The sequence below is a fragment of the Hemiscyllium ocellatum genome, chromosome 17, assembly GCF_020745735.1.
Source record: "Hemiscyllium ocellatum isolate sHemOce1 chromosome 17, sHemOce1.pat.X.cur, whole genome shotgun sequence".
NCBI classification, from domain to species: domain Eukaryota; kingdom Metazoa; phylum Chordata; class Chondrichthyes; order Orectolobiformes; family Hemiscylliidae; genus Hemiscyllium; species Hemiscyllium ocellatum.
This window is the reverse complement of record NC_083417.1, coordinates 69,227,953-69,253,702: the sequence shown is the minus strand read 5'-3', so window position 1 is coordinate 69,253,702 and position 25,750 is coordinate 69,227,953. Positions and strand designations below refer to the sequence as shown.

At 42.2% G+C, this 25,750-nt stretch overlaps 1 protein-coding gene across 3 annotated transcripts in view; it reads right to left on the bottom strand.

Annotated features, from left to right (window-relative positions):
- The window catches only part of st3gal2 (ST3 beta-galactoside alpha-2,3-sialyltransferase 2), a 352,750-nt gene that overhangs the window by 182,509 nt on the left and 144,491 nt on the right, over positions 1 to 25,750 (bottom strand). For 2 of the 3 annotated variants that reach the window (XM_060838280.1, XM_060838281.1), the window contains exon 2: positions 12,928 to 13,064. The gene's annotated coding sequence lies outside the window, so the exon portion shown is untranslated. Of the gene's footprint in view, positions 1 to 11,917; positions 12,004 to 12,927; positions 13,065 to 25,750 lie in introns of those variants that run through there. The other variant, XM_060838283.1, reaches the window with a different exon arrangement.

The window sequence follows — 25,750 nt, the reverse complement described above, 5'->3', positions numbered from 1 at the left end:
GACCTCCCCAATCTAACTTTTGCAGTCACCTTCATCCACCCATCCTTTTACATGGATGAGGACAACAACGCCTTCCAGAAATTTCTGTTTGGGCTGAGTTCTCCGCTTAAAAATAACCATAGGCTTTAACTTTGTTCCAACTGCCATTCAACCAAGTACCACAATGGATCGACTCTTTCCATGGCCAGTAGTCTTAACTAAAACTGTTCTTGTTCCAATCTTGATCACAGTTCTGTTCCCTGGCATACCAAAGTTCATTGGGATTGCGCCCTTATTGCTGTTGCATGAGAGCCTGTACCAGTTTTGTTTCAGACTTCTGATTACAAAGTGATGGAATCCAATTAACTTGTCATTAAGTTCTGCAGGTAGATGTTGGGCAATCTTGGTTTTCTGTCTAAGCACTAAATCATACCTTTTCATAAAGCTTCTGCACCATCCAGCACTGGCTTTGAGATCACTGAATCCATCCTTTTTTTGTTTCGTTTTTAGCACGTATTCTTATACATTGTCGAGTCACTATGCTTCTGTTTCGACAACACTGAATTACCCAGTCAGCAATCTTTTCTTCTAGTTGGGGCGACTTGGTCAGCTTCCCTCGGCTGGCATACTGCTGTTTGGGCATAGCCTTTAACTGTGTGGCTTTTTTCCTCCAATCTCGAACACGTTTTTCAGAAACACAGAACTTCCTTGCAGCTACACTATTGTTGTTCTTCTCTGCAACTTCAATAACTTCTAGTTTAAACTGTGCCATATATTTGTATCTTCGTGATGCAAATTTGGGGGGAGTTTTACAATAAGTTCGGACCACAACTGTACGTGACACCTACTTCTAAGAAACTGAAGCAACAGCAGGACAACAAGGTCGAGGGCTGCCATAAGGTATTGTGAATATTTGCATGCACAGGTCAAATATATGTTTGTAAATATTATATATGCATGCAGTTACCAACATTCAATTTGCAAATCGCGTCGCACAAATATATACCGGTGCGCGTAACATGTGATGACGCAGATTTGCATTTGAATCAAAAATGTGTAAATCATGTCCTTTAAGGCTGCATATATGGTCAGGAAGCGACCCCTGAAAAACTAGGGTCGACCTTTACACGAGGTATATGACTAAGACCAGAATTTTTAACAAAATAAGTGATCGACTTGTACATGAGATCGACCTATACATGAGCATGTACGGTATATATGAAAACATGAAATTGTACATTGTGGGAGGAAGAACTTAAAAAAGAGCCTGATGTTTAAATGGAAATTAATTGCTGAACGTGATAATACAAAGGGTTTAAAAACAAACCATGGGGAACTGGTATGCAAGTACAAATGATTAGGAAGGCAAATGGAGTGTTGCAAGGGGAATACAATACAAAAGTAGGGAAATTTACTGCAGCTGTACAGAGTATTGGTGAGAGCACATCCGGAATATTCTGGACAGTTCCTTATTTTAAAAACGTCTTTACAAGTCATTAAGAGAAGGTTCACCTAACTCATTTCTGGACTAAGGGCTTATTTTATGAAGAAATGGTTGAACAGGTTAGGCTTATATTGACTGGAGGAGAGGAGAACAAGGGGTGATCTTAATGAAACAAATAAGACCCTGGTTTGACTGGATAGAGTGGATACCAACAGAATGTTTCACATTATGGTGAAGATTAAAACTCAGGGGCAGAGATTAAGAGTACAAAGTTTGTCAATACATTTTTCTACTTTCACAATGCTGGTCAATTTACAGGTCACTCTTTTAAGAATAAAATCCTATCATTAATCCCTATATTAAAAGCATGTTTACCTGGTCATACAGCATTTTATGATAATGCAAAATTGGCAACACCTTTGACTTATCTGTTAAAAGGTTTCCAATGCCACTATGACTCTCAACACCTCTGAGCAGCATGAATAACTTCAGAAGCCAGTCCAACTCCATTAAAATTCAGCGCATTGAAATTGCTTCCTCCACAATGGAGCTGGCAAGGTTGGGACTGCTAAGTATGGGCTTGAGAGCTGTCGCCATTCTCACTCCATTCTACGTTTCTAGCAATGGAAATGGGGATTTCCACACGCGGATCTGGCTATTAGACATATAAAGCTCACACAGGATGAGGGCCCATTAAAGCAGCAGCCTTTGTTCTTGATCACAAGGGAAATGTTGGAGATAAAAGTCTAAAATCAATTCAGCTCTTTATAGAGTCGTACAGCATGGAAATAGACTCTGGTCAAACCAGTGCATGCCGGCCATAATCCCAAACTAAACTAGTCCCACCTGCCTGCAGTGGGCCCATATCCTTCAAAGTTGAGAGCGTGGTGCTGAAGATGCACAGCAGGTCAGGCAGCATCCGAGGAGCAGTAGAATTGATGTTTCTGGCAAAAGCCATTCATCAGGAATTATTCCTGACGAAGGGCTTATGCCCGAAACATCAGTTCTCCTGCTCCTCGGATGCTGCCTGTCCTGCTGTGCTTTTCCGGCACCACGCTCTCAACGTTAATCTCCAGCATCTTCAGTTCTCACTTTCGCCTTATCTTTCTAAACTTTTTTTATTCATGTATTTATCCAGGTGTCCTTCAAATGTTGCAACTGGAGCTGGATCCACTACTTCCTCTGAAAGTTCATTCCATACGTGAACCACTCTGTTGAAAAAAAGTTGTCCCTCATGTCTTTTAAAAATTTTTCTCCTCTCACATCAAGAGTATGCCCTTAAGTTTCATTTCCCCATCCGAGGGAAAAGACACCTGCCATTCACCTTATCTATACCCTGCATGACTTTATAAACCTCGACGAGGTTTATTATCTCAACCTGTTATGCTCCAATGAAAAATGTTCCAGCCTTTCCAGTCTGTTCTTATAACTCAAACTCTAGGCAACATCCTGATAAATCTTTTCTGAATCCTCTCTAGCTTAATAATATCCTTCCAATAATAGGCCAACCAGAACTGCACACAGTACTGGAGAAGACACCTCACCAACACCCTGTATAACCCCAACATAACATCTCAACTCCTCGACTTAAAAAGTCTAAACAATGAAGGCAAGTGTGCTAAACACTTTCTTAACTACCCTGGAGAAAGTGAGGACTGCAGATGGTGGAGATCAGAGTCAAAAAGGGTGGTACTGGAAAAGCACAGCTGGTCAGGCAGCATTTGAGGAGCAGGAGAGTATACTCTCTTGATCCTCGGATGCTGCCTGACTGGCTGTGCTTTTCCAGCACCACACTTTTTGACTTTGCAACCACCCTGTCTACTTGTGATGCAAACTTCAAAGAATTATGTACCTGAATCTCCTTGGTTCACTCTTTCTCGTTATTCTTTTGAAAGCTATTTGGATATATTTCAAAATAGGAGACAGTGACTTTAATCTAAGTTGTGCATCAATGGAAATGTTACAGGCACATAGAAAAATAAACCTATATGGAGTCATCCACCTTTTTTGCCCAGAAGACATAAAGTGAGAAAATAAACCATTTAATTCCATCGATTTTTATCTGCTCTGTTCAACGGACAATCTAAATTTAGAAAAGTTTCACTGTAGGGTATTAAACAGTTAGGTTAATGATTTTCTTTCTCGAAAATGTCTTCAGAGAAAAACCTTGTACTGCTTAATTACAACACAGATTAAGTGTTTTTACCTTTACCATGCTCCCAGGAGCATGGACGCCTGTACGTAGCTTTGTTACTCAGGGACTTGCTATCTCCATAACAGCTCGATCAGTCCCACAAAAGACTGATGATCGAGTACAGACTGGAAAGGACGCGAAAAATCAATTCTGACTTAATAGCAGAGCAGCCCAAAACTCCCTTGCTGCCTTTGCCAATATATATAACTTATTAATTGGAGAGAGGACACAAACCTGCATGCATTTTTAACTTTATCATGATTACTCAATCTGTTTCTTTTCTAAAACCAAAAAAACTAAACAACTCTCAAGCCTTTTGATGTAAAGCACTGCTTGACTTTGGTTTCAATTCACTTGTTCGCATGCCAGACTAAGTATTGCAAGAATTTCATGTTCTCATTCCATACTCAGGTTCAGATCTATTGCAACAGTGCAACTCATCTGCTGACTAAAACGGTTCTTAGTGAGAAGCAGAATCACTACTGGACTCAAAATTAAGAATAGAAACATGAGAACAGGAGTACATGATGCAAACCAGTTCCAACATTGAATAAAATCATGAGTGATCTGTATTTATTTTATAAAGAGTTCATTTCAATGCAGATGGTGGGCATGCACTGGGGATTCACCTGATCCCCAACAGACATAAAAACTGGAGGTATTGGGTTGGGAAGTATACCCTTGTAATGTGTAATTCTGTAAATAGAAAAATAAATGGTGTGAAGATTGGCTCTAATCCCATCCTTCACCCACATGCATAAAATTCTGGTTTATGGGTGAAATCCCAAATTTCTTTCTGTGAGAGTCCTCTTGCTCAACTATGTACTATAAATAGTTCAAATGTTTTGCCTATTGAGTGCTCTACATGCAGGGAGAGGGGTTTCATCAGGCTGTTTTGAGGCATTGTATAAAACCATTCAAGCTATCCTGGGCAATGCACTGAGTATAGGAGTTGGGGGCTCATGTTGTGGCTATAAGGGACATTGGTTAGGCCACTTTTGGGATACTGCATTCAATTCTGATCTTCCTGCTATAAGAAAGATGTTGTGAAGTTTGGAAGGATTTGGAAAAGATTTACAGGAACATTGCCTGGTTTGGAGGGTTTGAGCTATAGGGAGAGACTGAATAGGCTGTGGCTATTTTCCCTGGAGTTTCAAAAGCTGAGGGTCGACCTTATAGATGTTTATAAAGTCATGAGGGGCATGGATAGGGTGACAAGTCAAGGTCTTTTCCCCAGGGTAGGGGAGTCAAACACTAGAGGGCATAAGGTCTAAGGTGAAAGGGGCAGATTTAAAAGGGGCCTCGAGGGCAACTTATTCATGCAGAGCATGGTGTGTCTATCGCATGAGCTACTGGATATGGTGGTGGAAGCTGGTACAATTACAACATTTAAAGGGCATGGGTATATGAATAGGAAGGGTTTAGAGGTGGTTGTGCGGTTCAGAGGGACATGGGTCAAATGCTTGTAAATGGGACTAAATTAATGTAGAATATCTGGCCAGCATGGACAAGTTAGACTCATGGGTCCGTTTCTGTGCTGTACATCCAGGAGACCTGATGCAGTCCAAAAGACAGTGTCCGAAGGAATGGAAACTTTGGTCAGTAATGGGTTATGAGAAAGAAGGACTTATCAATTATGTAATATAACTATTATGTTTACTTTTCTCAATTAATCAGAATTAATTACAAAATTTGGGACCTTGAGCAGCTGACAGAATAAACAAAACTCGTACCTGAAGTCCTGAGGAATGGAGTATAATAGTTCATGGGCTGCATCATGATCATGTGAGAGATCACGACACACAGGACATGGACTACCTGTCCAAATTTTACTCTAGAGACCTTTAGTAAATGAGGGAATGTGACAATTATGGGTAAGCTGGAGAAGCTCCTGCAAGTTTAAATATAGTCTGAATGACCATGATGATAGCTGAGACACAAGGTCCATGAACTGGCAGATTGGAGTGAAAGAGTGGAGCGTAAGAAATTGCAAATAATGATTGTGGGTCGAGACAAGGCTCTTGCATTAGTCAATGATCACATAGTGGAGGTAGGCCAATTAATACGGACAGACACGAACATGCAAGTCAAAGTTGTAGCTTCAATAAAACAGTCCTTAAATGGAATTAGAAACAGAAATTCTAATGAGAATGAGATTTTGATGGTTGTGTGTATATACCTGAATATAAAATAATTTTTGCAAAAACAAAGAGAATTAGACAGTTGGAGAGAGTTTAGAGTACATTCTTAGAAACCAGTATGGATATAGCAGTTTTATCACATAAAAGGATTTGTTTTGAAAAAGATCTTTTAGATGGGACTCGTTTGACTGAAGCAAGGCTATTTGCCAGGGGCTTTGTAGAGTGACTGGATGTTACAGATATTACAGCAAACTTGTCCACAACTTGGAAATAACCTTGAAATCCTTTGAGCTCTTTAGCTACATATTCATGGGAGAGTACAGATCAAAAGACACATGACCTGCATTTCTAAAAGGCAACACTTCTCAGACAGATGTGTTTCTGAAACAGCCCAAACAGCCTGCAACTGTAGATAATAATCCATAGAAACTGAAACAAAATGTATTGATGACCTGAACGAAATGATCAGGTGTGGCATCCCAGTATGGAATCTATCAGTGTGACCTGTTATGCTGAAAGTAGGCTGTTTTAAACTAAAAGCTGCCCTCACAATGTTTGATTGGTGTCACAAAGGAAAACTTTAAGCATCTTCATGATGCTTGCTGATAATTTCTTTAGAATGGTGATGCAGACTGAGAAACAACGGGATGGAAAACTGAGAGTTAACGGCATTGACCTTTTAAATATATTAACTTAGGAACTCAGCAAAGTAAATTCAGATTTTGGGGAAGATTTGTAGCTCAGGTTGTAAGTTTGCTCGCTGACCTGATGGGTTTGTTCTCAGGCGTTTCGTCACCATGCTAGGAAACATCATCAGTGAGCCTCCGGTGAAGTGTTGCTGTTCTGTCCTGCTTACTATTTGTGCCTTGGTCTGTTGTGGTAGGTGCTATCATTTCCTGGTCTGTTTCTGAGAGGTTGGTAAATGGGGTCAACATTTATATGCTTGTTAATGGAGTTCCAGTTTGAATGCCAGGCCTTTCGGAACTCTCAGGCATATCTTTGTTTAGCCTGTCCCAGGATGGATGTATTGTCCCAGTCAAACTGGTATCTCTTATTGTCTGGTCGTCTTCACTGAAATGTCTTTGATGTATGGTAAGGTGGCTAGAGTCTTTAGGCGTGTTGTGTCTTCCTGTTTAGGTCTGTTGTGCAGGAATCGACAGACTGTGCTTAGCGGTTAACCGTTGTTCCTGAATATGTCATACAGGTGTTTCTCCTTGGCTTCTCGTAGCTCCTGGGTACTACAGTGTGATATGGCCTGTTTAAATAATGTCCTGATGCAGCTCCGTTTGTGGGTGTTGGGATGATTGCTTCTGTAGTTGTGTATCTGGTCAGTGTACGTGGCTTTCCTATAAATGCTGGTTATTGTTCCTTTCCCCTTTGGTGCATTTTATACCAGTAAGGATGTTGTTTATGTGTTTGCGGGTCTAGCTTGTTGTGTTTCATGATGACAAAGTGGTCGTCCACATAGCGGATCCAAAGCTTGGGCTGGATTGTGGGGAGGGTCATTCTCACCGCTACATAACTGCTTCTGCTCGAAGTCCTAATAGTGGTGATTTCATAGGTGTCCTGTTGATTTGTTTGCAGATCTTGTTATTGAAGATGAAGTGCATTCCGAGGCACTGGTCTACTGGTTTGAGGATGCTGTCCTTGCCGATGGAGTTGGTGATTGTGTCCATGGTTTGTCCTGCAGTGAGGCCAGTGTTTTTCGGCCAGGGTGATGTTTATTGATGTGAATAGGGCCGTCACATTAAAGGAAACAGTGACCTTGTCGTCCTCTACCTTGATGTCTTTGATAACGTTAAAGGAATTCCTGGGTTGAGTGAATGGAGTGGGTTAAGTCCTCTACCAGGGGCGTCGCAGTTCCTTTGCTAACCTGTATATCGGTGTCCTGGGAAGTGAGACTATGGGTCTGAGGGGAGCCCCTTGTTTATGTACCTTTGGTGATCTGTAGAAACGTGGTGTGTTCAATCCTTCTGGTTTCATCCTTTGGTGGTCTGTCTTGTGTAGTTTCCTCAGGGATACTGTATTACGATTTTCTAGCTGTGGAGTCAGGTCTATCTGTTGGTAAGTGTTGGTATCGGTTAGTAGTGTGTTTGCTTTTTCAATTTATTGTGTTCTGTTCAGGATGACAGTCATGCCCCCTTTGTCTGCTGGTAGGATTATATCTGTGTCTTTTTGGAGTTCTTCCAGGGCTTTCTTTTCCAGTGTGTTGAGGGTATTACCTTCTTTCTTCCTTTTTAGTGTTGGTGCTACTGTCTATCTGATGGTTTGTTGGGTTTCTTCGGTCAGTCTGTTGTCTTTGAGGGTGGATTCCAGTGCTGCTAAGAAGTCATTTTTATCTGTGTCCCGGTGGTTGAAGTGCAGTCCGCTGATTCCTACACAATAGACCTAAACAGTGTCCAAAGACTCTAGCCACCCTACCAAACATCAAAGACATTTCAGAGATAATGACCCAACTACTATGGCACCTAGGCCTCATGGCAGCCCACAAACCTACCACCACACTGAAACAGGTCCTGATGAACTTAAAAAGACCCCGTACCCATAGCCAGCATAACGAACGTCATACACAAAATACTGCGCAAGTACTGCAACAAACATTACATTGGACAGATGGGCAGGAAACTATCCACCAGGAGACATGAGCAGCAACTAGCCACCAAAAGACATGACCAACTATCACTAGTATCCATACACACAGATGAAGAGGATTACCAGTTCGACTGGGACAATAGATCTATTCTGGGACATGTTAAACAAAGACTGTGTGAGAGCTCCTCAAGGCTTGGCATTCAAACCAGAACTCCATTAACAAATAGATAGATTTTGACCCCATTTACCATCTTCTCAGAAGCAGAACCGGAAATGATATTACCTACCACAACAATCAAGACCCATAAATAAATAGTATGAGAGACAGAACAGCAACACTTCACTGGAGGCTCACTGATGATGTTACTTCGCATAGTGACAACATGTCCGAGAACAAACCTACCAGCTCAGCGAGCAATCTTACAACCTAAATTCAGAACACCCAAGAAAGGATTCCTCCCAGTTAATCCTGAAAGACTCGCTGGTCAGGCAACATTTACTGAGAGGGCAAGCTAACTTTTCGAGCCTAGATGACTTTTCAGAGCTCTGATGAAAAGTCAGCTTGACTCGAAACCTTAGTTTGCTCTCTCTCTAAAGATGCTGCTCGACCTGCTGTGATTTCCAGCATTTTTTGTTCTCAGCACAGTTTCCAGCAGTTGCAGTAATTTATTCCCAATTATAAGACTTAATTGGTCAGTGAAACTGGATTTAATGGATTAGATTTGAGGTATAATAGTATATGCGTAGAATATATTCACAGGATGTGGGAGTCACTGAATTGGCCCCATTCCCTATCCTTAACTGCCCAGAGGGCACTTAAGAGTCAACCACGTTGCTGTGGGTCTGGCAAGGTAAGGATTTTCTTCCCTAAAGGACATTCGTGAACAAGATGAGTTTTGCCTGACAATTGATGATGGTTTCATGGCTGTCATTAGACCCTTAATTAGAGTTATAGAGATGTACAGAACAGAAACAGACCCTTCGGTCCAATGCATCCATGTGACCAGATATCTTAACCTAATCTCGTCTCATTTGCCAGCACTTGGCCCATATCCTTCTAAACCCTTCCTTTTCATATATCCATTCAGATGCCTTTAAATGTTGCAATTGTACCAGCCTCCACCACTTCCTCTGGCAGCTCATTCCATACACATACCACACTCTGCATGAAAATGTTGCCTCTTAGGTCTCTTTTATATCTTTCCCCTCTCACTCTAAACCTATGCCCTCTAGTTCTGGACTCCCCCAACCCTGTCTATTTATCCTATCCATGCCCCTCATGATTTTATAAACCTCTACAAAGGTCATCCTTTAGCCTCTGACACTCCAGGGAAAACAGCCCCAGCCTATTCAGCCTCTCCTTATAGCACAAACATCCAACCCTGGCAATATCCTATGACATCTTTCTGAACACTTTCAAGTTTCAAGGAGACCAGAACTGCACATAATGTTCCAAAAGTGGCTTAACCACTTTTGTCCTGTACAGCCATAACATGACCTCCCAACTCCTATATTCAATGCTCTGACCAATAAAAGAAAGCATACCAAATGCCTCGTTCTCTATGCTATCTACCTGCAACTATACTTTCAAGGAACCTCTAAGGTCTCTTTGTTCAGCAACATTCCCCAGGACCTTGCCATTATGTAAATAAATCCGGCTCTGATTTGCTTTTCCAAAATGCAGCACCCTGCATTAATCTAAATTAAACACCACCTGTTACTCCTCGGCCCATTGGCCCATCTGATCAAGATTCTGTTATACTCTTTGCTGTCCACTACATCTCCAATTTTGGTGTCATCTACAGTTACGGCTAGTTTTCTCTGTATTCCATGAGATCTAACCTTGCTAACCAGTCTCCAGTGAGGAACCTTGTCAACGCCTTACCAAAGTCCATATATATCACGTCCACTGCTCTGCCTGCATCAATCCTCTTTGTTACTTCTTCAGAAAAACTCAATCAAGTTGGTGAGACATGATTTCCCACAAACAAAGCCATGTCTACTATCCCTAATCAGTCCTTGCCTTTCCAAATGTATGTACATCCTGTCCCTCAGGATTACCTCCAACAACATATCCACTATCGATGGGAGAAAGTGAGAACTGCAGATGCTAAAGATCAGAGTCAAGAGTGTGGTGCTGGAAAAACACAACAACAGGTTAGGCAGCATCTGAGAAGCAGAAAAATTGACATTTCATCAAGCTTATGCCCAAAAGATCCATTCTCCTGTCCACCATCCATGTCAGGCTCTCCAGTCTATAGTTCCCTGACTTTCCCTTATCACCTTCCTTAAATAGTGGTGCCATGGTAACCAACCTCCAATCTTCCGGCACCTCACCTGTGACTATCAATGATACAAATATCTCAGCAAGTGGCCCAGTAATCACTTTTCAGCTTCCCACAGAGTTCAAGGGTACACTTGATCAGGTCCTGGGGATTTATCCACTTTTGTGTGTTTCAAGACATCCAAAACCTTTTCTTCTATAATATTTTTTCAAGATGTCACCCATCTATTTCCCCACGATCTATATCTTCCATATTCTTCTCCACAGTAAACACTGATGCAAAATATTCATTTAGTATCTACTCCATCTCCTGCGGATCCACACATAGGCTGCCTTGCTGATCTTTGAGGGGCATTATTCTCTCCCTAGTTACCCTTTTGTCCTTAATTGCAGACTTTTTCATTTACCTGCCATGGTGGGGTTTGAACGCGTCCCCATAACATTACTTGGGTTTCTAGATTAAGTGTAGTGATAATACTCTGAAATAGTGAATCCTTCAATGACAAAAAAGCATTAAAAGCTTAACAGTGGAGAAATGCATACTTACGTTTTCAAATTTAGGAGACCACGAACATGAGGAGAACATGTGACTAGTTACTTTTAGCAAGGCTGATATTTGATGGGTATTCTAATGCAGCTGGCATCAAAATGACCCCAGTCCAAATCACGGTTTTAAAAGGCCATTCTTTAGCTTGGGAACTTGAGAAAATAAAAAGGTTTTTGAAAAATGTTTTGGAGCTGAAACACTGCTTCTTGTACATAAAGTGGATATGGGATTCTATTTAGCATATATTTTTAGTGGGATTCTGTATAACGCGTGTACTGCAGATAATATAGTATTGAGTATTATATAGACAGCCAAGGTGTACTTTACAATAGAGAAGCATTAAGTTACAGATTGTCTTTGCTAGTTTGAAACAAATGCTGCAGAGAAAGGCTAATCACATCCAAATCAGTGATCAATTGCGATTAGCTTGTGCCCAGTCAAAGCCTGCTAAACTGAAAATGACCCATTTATTTCTACAGTTTTTTTTAATCTATTAACCCGTTCACAATCCATGCCAGCACACTCCGCCCAACCGCATATGCAGGAATTTTGGTTACTAACCTTTGTGTCTCACCTTGTCCAAAGTCTTCCAAAAAAAAAACAAATATACCACCAGTTTCCCCTCAACTATTCCACTGGTTACATTTTCAAAAAAAAATCCAAACGTCAGAAACAAAACCCTCCAGTCCACAATTGTTTCCTGACATTAACAAAATTAAGAAGAGAATTTTTTTACCTTCTGGTTGAATAACAGCAATTCAATTTCTGATCGATGAAACTGAATTGATGGCCTTCATATAGTAAAACCTTTGGGCCTTCAGGAGGCCTCAAAGGATGACCTGTGTTCAGCAGAAGCACTTCAAAAGATAATTCCTGACATTATCCTCTGTTGATGGGGTGGTGGCAGGATACGGGGCTGGGTGATTGCACATTTGGAATTTTGTTGAGGAAACAGGAATCCTAAAGGAATGGAGATCTGACTCATAGATATGGCAGCCACCTCCTTTGGGTAAAAGTGAAATGCTCTGCATTCAGCACAAGAAACTTCAGGCCTGAGATACTGATTCTTGTATCTGGTACTTGCATATAGATGCAAAAAGGCCCTGATTTTCAAGCCTATAACTGAAAAACAGAAAATTATTTGAGGGTTGTGGACATACTAATATCATTTCTTTATGGCTTGTCCATTTCAGAAATGAATCTCAAACGCCTTTCTCCACTATTTCAAGGGAAGCGAATAAATCGTATCTCTGATGAAATAGCACGGGGAAGATCGAGACAAATGGGTCTGGAGAAGTGGTATAACCCACAGTCTCAGTGTCCCTTGAAGTAGCAGATTGAAAGGTGGTAGGATGTAATTCCATGATATAATAACCTTACAGGCACTTTAGGTTCCAGACTTTGAACTTACACCACTGAAAGCATACAAAAACTATATGGAATGGTGGAAGAACTGAATGAAATCTGTCAGTCGCAGGAAGTGGCACTGGTAACAATTTGCGGTGACAAGACGAATAGTAATCTGGAACATGTCAGGACCATTGCAGAATGACTGACAGAAATTCATTACAAAGAATAGTGAACAACTACGTCTGATATTGGACTGCTGTGTGCACAGCCCCTCAGATTTCTGTCATGTCCATCTACCTAACTAAATGACAGACTTTAATATGTTGCTCAGTTTCATGTTCCTCATTTCAATTTGAGGTTTTGTTTTGTATGTGCATCAAACATTTGCAGTTTTACCTTGCAGAAGAATCTCTCATTTTACAGGGGGCAGCAAACTGTTCTGTGCTCCTCCATGTCTTGTCACAGTCGCACTGCTGGATGGGCAGCTCAGAACCTGTGGTTAGATTCATCTGGGACTAGCCATCTGCATGGCTCTATAGAGAGAGAGAGAGGGAGAGAGAGGGGAAAATGTCATTTCTCTATGTTGTTACAATCTTTTACATACCTTCCTGATCTAACTCAATTTCTCTTTACAACCTTCGAGTGTAATTCACAACACACCTTGATGCTTGCTGAAGCTTTGTAGATTAAATTAGATGAAAAACTCAATTTGGAGTGAGGATGCAGTTCAAAGCAATATCAAAATACCACTACCTCGGCATTGCTCAGAATGCAACGACTACAATGTGCCTTTGGATGTCAGCACTGAGTACTGAGCAACTTGATCTTTCAGCTTGTCACCAACCAGGTTCTGATCTACTTTACTCGGTTACTCAGCTCCATTATTAAAACCACATGAGCGTTTGGAGGTAAAAGCTGCCTGATCTAATTCCCTCACCTGTTCAGAATTCGAGAGATTATATTGACTTTGCTTTAAAAGGATTCTTGTGGTGTAGGGGTAATGTCCTACCTCTGAGCAAAGAGGCCCTTGGTTCAAGTCCCACCTGATTTGGAGGTGTGTTCTAACATCCTGAACAGGCTGATTAAACAGAATTAATAGATATTTTCTAATCATGAGGAATTAACTTCAAAGGTTTGAGTGCCACAATTATTAGGTCCAGTCTCATCAACACCTTACTCAAACCTTTCCACTCCCCTTTATCCTCTCTTTTATAACACATTTTATCTCCTGCATTAAATTCTGTCTCAGATGGCATTATATGTCTCTAAACTCTCTATGTTTTTTTTCCACCGAGACCTCAGCCTTGACAAAAACTTACTGACCTGCATTCAAGGAATTGGAAAAAATGGTTTGTATTGGACCAGGAGGACGATCAGACAGAAGCGAAGGGATTTGCTTCACAGACTGCTAGATGGATATAACACTTTACAACTATCTGGAGTGAAGTCTTTGCATGCAGGGACGTTTTCACCTTGCAATCTGGTTGTACAACTAAAATTTATTGCACCTTTTCATCAATCACTGCAGGATTGTCTTCACAGAGTTGGTAGCTGAAAGGACTTTAAGACCAGATTATCGTGGGAAATCATGTCTCACAAACTTGATTGAGTTTTTTAAGGAAGTAACAAAGAAGATTGACGAGGGCAGAGCAGTAGGAGTGATTTATATGGACTTCAGTAAGGCGTTTGACAAGGTTCTCCATGGGAGACTGATTAGCAAGGTTAGATCTCATGGAATACAGGGAGAACTAGCCATTTGGATACAGAACTGGCTCAAAGGTAGAAGACTGAGGGTGGTGGTGGAGGGTTGTTTTTCAGACTGGAGGCCTGTGGCCAGTGGAGTGCCACAAGGATCGTTGCTGGGTCCTCTACCTTTTGTCATTTACATAAATGATTTGGATGTGAGCATAAGAGGTACAGTTAGTAAGTTTGCAGATGACACCAAAATTGGAGGTGTAGTGGACAGCGACGAGGATTACCTCAGATTACAACAGGATCTGGACCAGATGGGCCAATGGGTTGAGAAGTGGCAGATGGAGTTTAATTTAAATAAATGCGAGGTGCTGCATTTTGGGAAAGCAAATCTTAGCAGGACGTATACAGTTAATGGGAAGGTCCTAGGGAGTGTTGCTGAACAAAGAGACCTTGGAGTGCAGGTTCATAGCTCCTTGAAAGTGGAGCGGCAGGTAGATAGGATAGTGAAGAAGGCATTTGGTATGTTTTCCTTCATTGGTCAGCATATTGAGTACAGGAGTTGGGAGGTCATGTTGTGGCTATACAGGACATTGGTTAAGCCACTGTTGGAATATTGTGTGCAATTCTGGTCTCCTTCCTATTGGAAAGATGTTGTGAAATTTGAAAGGGTTCAGAAAAGATTTACAAGGATGTTGCTAGGGTTGGAGGATCTGAGATATAGGGAGAGGCTGAACAGTGTGGGGCTGCTTTCCCTGGAGCGTCAGAGGCTGAGGGGTGACCTTATAGAGGTTTACAAAATTATGAGGGGCATGGATAGGATAAATAGACAAAGTCTTTTCTCTGGGGTTGGGGAGTCCAAAACTAGAGGACATAGGTTTAGGGTGAGAGGGGAAAGATATGAGAGAGACCTAAGGGGCAACTTTTTCATGCAGAGGGTGGTACGTGTATGGAATGAGCTGTCAGAGGATGTGGAGGAGGCTGGTACAATTGCAACATTTAAGAGGCATTTGGATGGGTATATGAATAGGAAGGGTTTGGAGGGATATGGGCCGGGTGTTGGCAGGTGGGACTAGATTGGGTTGGGATATCTGGTCGGTATGGATGGGTTGGTCCAAAGGGTCTGTTTCCATGCTGTACATCTCTAAGACTCTAAAGTAAGGTTTTCGCACAAATCACTAAATTCACCATTGCCAAACCTTTCTATTATGAGAAAGAATCTTTACTCTTAATCATTTCTTCATAATGTCACCTGTGATAACGCTTTTGCACTTCTAACGTACATGGGCAGAAAGATTAAATCTACAAAATGCAGGATGAAAATCTTTCATAGATTTCGACTTGATCTGCAAATGAAAACTGATGTAAAACAAAAAGACCTTTCACACAATGAGTAATGAGGGCAAGGAATGCACCGTCTGGAAATGTGGTGGAGGCAGCTTCAAGAGGGGAGCATTGGAAGGTCATTTCAATAGTAATAATGTGCAAGAATGTGGGGGAAGAGCAGGAGACTGGCATTAGCTGACTGAACTAATGCAGACACAATGGCTGAATGCCCTCCTTCTGAATCATCATAATGCAGAGATTTCTGTTTTCTGTTATAATAGCTAAATCTGTTAAATCCGCATTCATCCCCATTGTGTTCATCTTAAATTCATCCAATATATTGATATCAGCATCCATTATCCAGGCCACATCAAAAGTTAGCAATTACTGACTCCTATTTTTGTGTCCCATTTCTTTTACAAATGCTGAAGAAAAGGATTTGTTTCCCAGGAATATTTTTCAAAGAATATTTTTCTAATCCAATGAGTTCTCCTGTTCTAAGAACTGAACATATGTTAGGAACATATATCTGTCTATGTGACACCTTAGCATAATTCAGTAAGTTAATTGATGATGTTTATTCAGAGGTCTCCCAAGCGAATTTTGTCAAAGTCCATGATATGTTCCTCCATGAAACAGCTATCTTGTTTCCAAAATCGATCAATATCTCCCTATGTTCCATGAAAAGAATAAATCTTTTAAAAATCTTCTTTAATTTCTGGGAGAGCCAATACGTGTATCGCTACACCTTACAATTGCTTTACAATCAACAGCTTTCTTGTAAATTTCATCTAAGAATTCTAAAGACGGTCCAAATCTTCATCATTATTCAATTAAAAAATGATTTATTTCTGCTGAGGAGCAGTAATGCCAAGGTCATACCCGGTTTCCTATTTTGTAGTGACGTAATGTTCTCCACATGTCCATTTCATCCTTTCTCTGGTCGGATGGTTGAGAAACTGAGCTTTACCGTGGTTTTCTGCCATTTTTCACAATGGTGTCTGTGGTTTCTCTTAGATTCCGACCTTCATCTTATGTCTTTTGCCAATGCTGGCAAATATGACTAGCTTTATGTCGGATATCTGGTCAGTATGGACAAGTTCGACCAAATGGTCTGTTTCCATGCTGTACATCTCTATGACTTTCTGACCCTATTGTGCCATCATGATGCGGTAAAGTTCCACAGACTCCTGTCACCTATGGTAAAATGTCCAAATTATTCAAGGTGTGGACCCAGGCATTGAGACCCAATTGCGAGGAACACTGACACTGGCACTTGTACACATACCTACACAAGTCAATGATCAATGCCAAGGATTGCTCCTGGCCTTGTACCTGATTTCCAAGGACTGCTGCACAGCCTTTAGCACTATCCTTGCATCAACGGAGCACTGACAGAGAATAGATCCCGGGATTAGCCAGATCTCAATTTTAGTTTCAGTCAGCTACTGTTCTTTTCCTAAGCCTCTCTCTATATAGGTAACCCATGGCTTGCTCTACCAGTCACTGCATCTTGCCATTGCTAGGAGACACAAAATTGGGTCTGTTTTTGTTGGCAAGTTCTCAAAACGATATTGATGGGAGTCACAAGTACAAACCCGCACCCTATCATTCTCTAAAGTAGAGGATTGCTACCCTGAAACTCAACACCACTGCTTTTAATGTCAGATCAAAGTTTGTATGATAATGACTACAGTATCTGTGAAGAATCTCTCACATATTGTATCTCTAGACAGTGAAACTTCACTTGAAAGGCTCCAGGGCACAACAAAGACTTTTTAAAGACACGATTCTGTGAAGGACAAGGACTATTAGCCGCAGGACATAAGATGATGCAAATTGACTCACGGCATTTAAAGAGAAGACTGAAGCAGATCAGCGCAGAGCAGGATAGTGGCCTGCTACATTCCCTGATTTACGTGACAGCTCCATGAACAGGGAATGCAGGAAGCTTTCCTCTATTCTTCAACCAAATAAATTTCACATGAAAGAACCAGGTTAGCACTCCTATCACTGAATTGTACCTATTCTCACCTCACTAGATGCTCAAATGTATATTTTTAAACTTAGTTAAGTGTAGCTTTACAATTGCTAATGGGGTGCAGGACAGACAAGCATTTATTGCCCATCCCAAACTGTCCTTGAGAAGGGGTTGTTTGGTTGGTGCGTTGTCTCTTTCAATGCTGTGGTTTGATGCAACTAAAAGGCTTGCTGGGCCAGTTCAGGGAGGGCAGCTAAGCATCAACAACATTGCTGAAAGTTTGGAAAAGGCCAGCAGATTTCCAACCCCAGAGACATTCATGAATGATATGTGCTTTAATGCAAAGTGATAGTTCTGTAGAGACGAGGGTGTGGATAAAGCAGAGGACGAAAGAAATAACCAGATGTCAGAAAAGAAGAAGTGCCAGAAGAAAACAAAAAGTCGATTGACTCAGAGCCAACACAACTCATTCCTGTGGGTTGCAGAAAGACTGCCACTCACGATTCAGCTCCAACACAGATGTTCATCCGAGAAATGACAATCAGCAGAGACATTATCCATCTCCTGAGACAGATAGTTACCATGCTGACTGATATTAGCATTTTATTCTAACATTATTTAATTTACTGAATTTAAGTTCTTCAGCTTCTGTAATGAAATTCAAGTTTGTTACTCTAGATACTCATCCACAAACATAATTATTATGTTCCTGCACCCATTGAGAGGGTGTATTGGAGTGTTAAAATGAGCTGTCCCTAAAAGTGTATGGAAAATAAATCACTCATCAATACAGGACACTGATTGATTTATTTATTTATTGTTATGTGTACTTGTTACAAATACAGTGAAAAGTATTGTGTAATATCGTTACTATCTGCCGTCATCTTAAAACACAGAAAATAAACCAATACATCGAATATAAAGGTTAAAAAAAATAAGAAATTAAATTAGAAGTTCAATATTACAGTCCTTTTCTTATTATGTGCCTTAGCGAAGGACCTGCACCCAGACCTGATGTGGAGTCCAATATCAGCATGAAGTGGTCAGCCAGCCCAGGGTCCCTTTGCTGCGCCACTGCCACTGGAAAAGTTTCGCCATTCTTCGGCGGCATCTTGCCTCCACCGGTATCATCGCTATGGATCCATGCAAGCAGAAACTGCCAGGTCCTGAACTAGGCCCACCACACTGAAGCAGCCACAGCCGATGCTGCCAGATCTCTCACTGGGCACTAGGCCCCAACTCACCTCCCTCTGCCACTGCTGCCAGGAAAACAAACTTGCCTCCAATGTGCTGGACATCTCTTCAATGCCATCCGCAAGAAGTAGAAAAAGGTAAAAAACAAAAACATAGGAAGAGCGGATGGAGCAGACAAGCCCCACTGCTTTCACTGCTGCCATCATGACTGGAAGAACCTGAGTGATGGGGAGATCACTTTATGTCCTAAGCAACACACACATTCAATCAAAACTAAAGAGATTATTTACTCATTCTGTCATTCGCCATTGTAGAGCCCTTAAATGTCCAAATTTCTGTCACATCTGTTTACAAAATAAAAGGGTCAGCAGCAAGAATGTGCGACCTATGATATAATTGCAAGCCTACTCCTTTCTTTTCACATGAATTGCAACATTACACTTCAAATTATTCATGATTCAACAGACCACAAAAAACTTGAAGGAAACAAGTTTAAAGCTTTGAACTTGGCATTGCCAAGTATTTCTTAATGAAGAAATAATATAATACGTTTGTACTACCATTGTCCATAAAAACAGCGTTACAGAGATAGACTCGACCAAACCCCCTCAAAATATGTCAAGAAGATAGCCTCGACCCTAAGGCAAGCTGTTCCAGATGCGATTCAATTGGTCCAAGTATGAGGCTTTAGGCAAAACACATTTCATTCTTATGTGACAGTTAAAATACAGATAATGGTTATCTCTGTAACTATCAAAATGCTTAAAAGCTGTTCCAATTTAACAGCGTACCATAAACACCTGTGGCAGAGGCAAATTGAAAGAAAATCTCAAAAACTCAAACCTAGCAATAAGGAGAGAACATAAGCTTTTGCAGAGGGAGAGCTGTTAACTTCTTCCAAAATCCTAACTTCACCAACTGAAAGCAAAACCTGTAAAAAATCCTAGGTTTGTGCGAGCTTGACTCCACCCACTCATGCTTCTTTTACCTGCTTTTTTTTAGAAACAAAGCTAGCTACACTGCAGTGTATGGAGTAGACACCTCAGCACCAGATTTACAACATCTACTTTGAAGAGAAACCAGACAGAACAAATCCCTCTTAAAAGGCATATCTCGGCACATTACCCCCTTCACCGGCGTGCACAGTGGTAGCAGTGCTTACCATATGCAAGTTGCACCACATAAACCTCTTTTACAAATCTACAAACTGTACAACCTCAAAGGGCAAGGGCAGCAGACACATGGGAACACCACCAACTCAAAGGCCCGTCAAGACAAGACCATCCTGACATGGATCTGTTGTAAAATCCTGGAACTCCCCACCAAAAAGTACCCTGAGTAGCATATAGAAGTTTATAAAATCATGAGGGGAATAGATAAGGTTAATGATAAAGTGTTTCTACTAATCTTTGAAAAAAAAGTGTGAACTAAGTGTTAGTCCTGTAGAAAATGAGACTGGAGAATGAAGAATGCAAAATAAGGGAATAGAAGATTAATTGAAAGATATTTTGCATCAGTTATCACCATAGAGGATACAAGCAACATCTTGTAAGTAATTTTAAAAATGGGTAACGAAGGGAAGGGAGGAAATAAAAAACTCAACAGTCTCCACAAACGTGGAAGGAGTGAACTGTTGGAGCTGCGGGCTGACACTGTAGATCTGTGAGTCTGATATCGGTGGTGGGTAAGTTGTTGGAGGTGATTTTGAAAGATAAGATTTACACGCATTTGGAGAGGCAAGAAATGATTAGGGATAGTCAGCATGGTTTTGTGCAGGGGAAATCACATCTCAAATTTGAGATTTTTGAGAATGTAACCAAAAGATTGCTGAGTAGACTGGTAGGTGTTGTTTGCTTGGACTTTAGTAAAGCTTTTGATAAGTTTCCACATGGTAGACTAATTTGTAAGGTTGGGTTACATAGACTTCATGGTGAGCTTGCCAATTGGATAAAAGGAAAATTGGTTTGATGGTAGGAGACAGAGAATGGTGGAGGAGGATTGTAACTAGGGGTGTTCCATAGGGATTGATACTGGGTCCACTTTTGTGTATCATTCATATTAAACTATTTGGATAAGAATAGAGGAGGTATGGTTAGTAACTTTGCAGATAACACCAAAATTGGTAGTATAGTGGACAGTGAAGAAGGTGACCTAAAATTATAAAGATGTCTTGATTAATTGGGTCAATGGGTTGAGGAGTGGCAAATGGAGTTAAATTTGGATAAATGCGAGGTATTTGTGTTTTGGTAAACAACCAAGCACAAAACATATATTAATGGCCCTGAGCAGTTTTGTCGAACAGAAACACCCAAATTTGCATCACAAAATGGGCAGCACAGGGTGGCTCAGTGGTTAGCACTGCTGCCTCACAGCTTTAGGAACCTAGGTTCAATTCCACCCTTAGGCGACTGTCTGCAAATTTGCAAATTCTCCCAGTGTCTGTGCAGAGGTAGTCTGGTTTCCTCCCAGTCCAAAGATGTGCAGGTTAGGTAGATTGGCCAGGCAGACTGGCCAGGCTATATTGCCCTAACCCTAACTGAAACCCAGAGGCTAGATGGATTATCTACGGGAAATACAGGGTTACAGGGATGGGGTGGGATGCTCTTCGCAGGATTGGTCTGGTCTCGATGGGCCAAATGACCTGCTTCCACACTGGTCAAGCAGCATCAAAGGAGCAGGAGAATCGACGTTTCGGGCATAAGCCCTTCTTCAGGGATGAGGAGGGTGTGCCAAGCAGGCTAAGATAAAAGGTGGGAGGAGGGACTTGGGGGAGGGGCATTGGGAATGCGATAGGTGGAAGGAGGTTAAGGTGAGGGTGATAGGCCAGAGAGTGGGTGGGGGCGTAGAGGTCAGGAAGAAGATTGCAGGTCAAGAAGGCAGTGCTGAGTCCGAGGGTTGGGACGAAGAAATCAGGTGGGGGGAGGGGAAATGAGAATGCTGGAGAAATCTGCATTCATCCCTTGTGTTTAGAGGGTTCCTTGGTGGAAGATGAGGTCTGGCGATGTAGGAGGCCAAGGACCTGCATGTCCTTGGTGGAGTGGGAGGGGGAGTTAAAGTGTTCAGCCACGGGGTGGTTGGGTTGGTTGGTCCGGGCGTCCCAGAGGTGTTCCCTGAAGCGTTTCGCAAGTAGGCGGCCCTTCTCCCCAATATAGAGGAGGCCACATCGGGTGCAGCGAATGCAATAGATGATGTGTGTGGAGGTGCAGGTGAATTTGTGGCAGATATGGAAGGATCCCTTGGGGCCTTGGAGGGAAGCGTGGGCACAATTTTGCATTTCTCGCGTTTGCAGGGGAAGGTGCTGGGAGTGGAGGTTGGGTTGGTGGGGGTGTGAACCTGACGAGGGAGTCGCGGAGGGAGTGGTCTTTCCGGAACGCTGATAGGGGAGAGGAGGGAAATATATCCCTGGTGGTGGGGTCTGTTTGGAGGTGGCAGAAATGACGGAGGATGATATGATGCATATGGAGGTTGGTGGGATGGTAGGTGAGGACCAGTGGGGTTCTGTCCTGGTGGCAATTGGAGGGGCGGGGTTCAAGGGTGGAGGAGCAGGAAGTGGAGGAGATGCGGTGGAGAGCATAGTCAATCACGTCTGAGGGGAAATTGCAGTCTTTGAAGAAGGAGGCCATCTGGGTTGTTCGGTATTGGAATTGGTCCTCCTGGGAGCAGATGCAGCGGAGGCGAAGGAATTGGGAATATGGGATGATGTTTTTACAGCGGGCAGGGTGGGAGGAGGTGTAATCTCGGTAGCTGTGGGAGTCAGTCGGTTTATACTAAACGTCTGTTTAGAGACAGTCATCAGATATAGAAATAGAGAGGCCTAGGAAGGGGAGGGAGGAGTCTGAGACGGTCCAGGTAAATTTGAGGTCGGGGTGGAAGGTGTTAGTAAAGTGGATGAACTGTTCAACCTCCTCGTGGGGAGCATGAGGTAGCGCCGATACAGTCATCGATGTAACGGAGGTAAAGGTGGGGGGTGGTGCCAGTGTAGTTGCGAAAGATGGACTGTTCCATATATCCTACGAAGAGGCAGGCATAGCCCCGATGTGGCCTCCTCTATATTGGGGAGACAGGCCGCCTACTTGCGGAACGTTTCAGAGAACACCTCTAGGACACCCCACAAACCAACCCAACCGTCCCGTGGCTTAACACTTTAACTCCCCCTCCCACTCCGCCAAGGACGTGCAGGTCCTTGGCTGCCTCCATCGCCAGACCATGGCAACACGACGCCTGGAGGAAGAGCGCCTCATCGTCTGCCGAGGAACCCTCTAACCACAAGGGATGAATGCAGATTTCTCCAGCTTTCTCATTTCCCCTCCCCCTACCTGATCTCAGTCCTAACCCTCAGCTCTGCCTTCTTGACCTGCAATCTTCTTCCCGACCTCTCTGCCCCCACGCCCTCTCCGGACTATCACCCTCACCTTAATCTCCTTCCACCTATCGCATTCCCAATGCCCCTCCCCAAATCCCTCCTCCCTATCTTTTATCTTGGCCTGCTTGGCACACCCTCCTCATTCCTGAAGAAGGGCTTATGCCCGAAAAGTTGATTCTCCTGCTTCTTTGATGTTGTGCTTTTCCAGGAACACATTATTCAGCTCTGATCTCCAGCATCTGCTGTCCTCACTTTCTGCTTCCGCACTGTCGAGATTCTATGATTCTAAAGATAATTCTAGGTGGACAGGGTGGTTCAGAAGGCATTAGCACGCTTGCCTCCACAGCTCAGATGTTTTGAATTATAGTAGTTGGGACGTCAGGTTGAGGTTGTACGGGAGGTCGCTTCTGGAGTACTGTGTCCAGTTCTGGTCGCCCTGTTATAGGAAGGGTATTATTAAGCTGGAGAGAATTCAGAAAAGATTTACTAGGATGTTGCTGGGAATGGTGGGGTTGAGTTATAAAAATAGGCTGGGACGTTTTTCACTAGAGCGCAGAAGGTTGAGGGGTGACTTTTGTAGGGGGTAGCATACTCTCCTGGAAAGTTTAGCTGAACAACAGGAAACACAGAGAGAAGGCATAAATGGGTCTTTTTCAGGTTGGCAAGATGCAACAAGTAGTGTGCCACAGGGATTGGTGCTGGGACCTCAACTGTTTACTAACTACATAAATGTCTTGGACGAAGGGACGGAAGGTAAGGTTGTAGCCAGTTCAGGAAATTGTATTCTCCTGAATTCTCCCTTTCTTCATCCCAATTTAGCATTCCACGGTCCTGAAATTCCTCCGGGTATCTACTGGTTTCCCATAATTACTATAACGAATCATTCAGCGGACCAAGGTGAAAGACTGAAAATAGATGTTCATATTAATACCTCGGGGTCAGAGGTGAGGTTGAGTGGGGGAGGCGGCCTGTGATCTGCCAAAAGCAGATTTTTAAAATCCACTTGCAAATTCTCACAGACAGACAGTCACATATCCTCCTCATACAGGAGAAAGTGAAGACTGCAGATGCTGGAGATCAGAGTTGAGAGTGTGGTGCTGGAAAAGCGCAGCAGGTCAGACAGCATCCAAAGAGCAGGAAAACGGCTGATCCTGATGAAGGGCTTTTGCCCGAAATATCGATTCTCCTGCTCCTTGGATGCTGTCTGACCTGCTGTGCTCTTCCAGCACCACACACTCAACTCTATCCTCCTCATACAGTCAGCAATCTTAATCTGCTGCTTCATTTGACATTTTCTCTCCATTGGCCCAATACATGTTATAAATATTGATTTACTGAAAACGGTCTTATCATACAGTGTTTTGGAATTGCAGTCAGGAGGTTACCTCGACATGAAAATACTTTGTGTGTAACTCCCACTGATACTAGTGAAGTGAAGGTAAAGCCACCATAGTCTGAGAAGACCACAGGGCTGCTGTCTCATCAGAGAGAAACAGAGACTGAGAGAGAGAGAGAGAGGGACAGACACACACACAAAGAAAGGCAGAGTTTAACCTGAGGTTAGGGGCAAGGTCAATATGGTGGGATCTTCATGGTAACTTCATTGAGGAGGGGACTGAATCCATGCCAGTTTGCATCGCAAAACAACCATCCAGTCAACTGAGCTAACTCATCTCCCATGTGGGGCTCAATTCAATGTCATTATTTGTGTCCTTCTTATGGGTTTACCTTTTGTGAAGATTCAAGTTTTTCTTCTATTCATAAATGAATGGGAGATCAGGAAAGAATGCACTACAAAATGCAGACAGTAAAACTATCTCTGTTCTTTCTTTAAAACAACAAGTTTCAATCTATTGAAGTCTGTTAAACACACAGTTTTGCTTAAGTCCTAAGGAATGAGCTGCCAAAAGAGGTGGTGGAGGCCGTTACAATTCCAACATTTCTGGATGGGTACATGAAATGTAAGTGTTTAGAGGGATATGGGCCAACTGCTGGCATGTTGGGACTAGATTAATTTACGATATGTGGTCGCATGGAGGGGTTGGATAGAAGAGCTGTTTCTGGTGTTGTACAATTCCATGACTCTGTGTGGTAAAAATGTAAACATACAATTTAAGTCTTTTTCAGGTACGTTTTCTGTGGAGAAATTTTACAATCACATTTCTATATCTAAGATTACAAAAGATACATTTTCTTTCCCAATCTGTTTTTCTGTAATCAGATACAGAAATAACTAGGTGATCAATCTAGAAGAGGACAGTGTTGTTAAAATCCACAACTCAAACTGAGGCTTCACAAAACATTATTGTATAAAAGGGAAACCTGTTTGACGAACTGATGGAGACTCTTCAAGGAAGTAGCACACAGTGAATAGAGGGGAATCTGTGAATCTGAATTTAGGTTATCGCAAAGTCCTTGACGAGGTGTCATCAGAGCTAACCCAACAAAATATGCTTACAATATTGGGTGTAACATAATCGCATAGAGATAAGACTAGTTTGCTAAGGTAAAACAAAAGGAGACACAAATGGATCATTTTAATGTTGGCAAGATGCAACAAGTGGAATGCCACAGAAATCAATACTGGGCCCCTACCTCTTGACAATTTATATTAATTACTTCATTAAAGAACCAAATGCAAAGAATATAATGTAAGTAGAGAA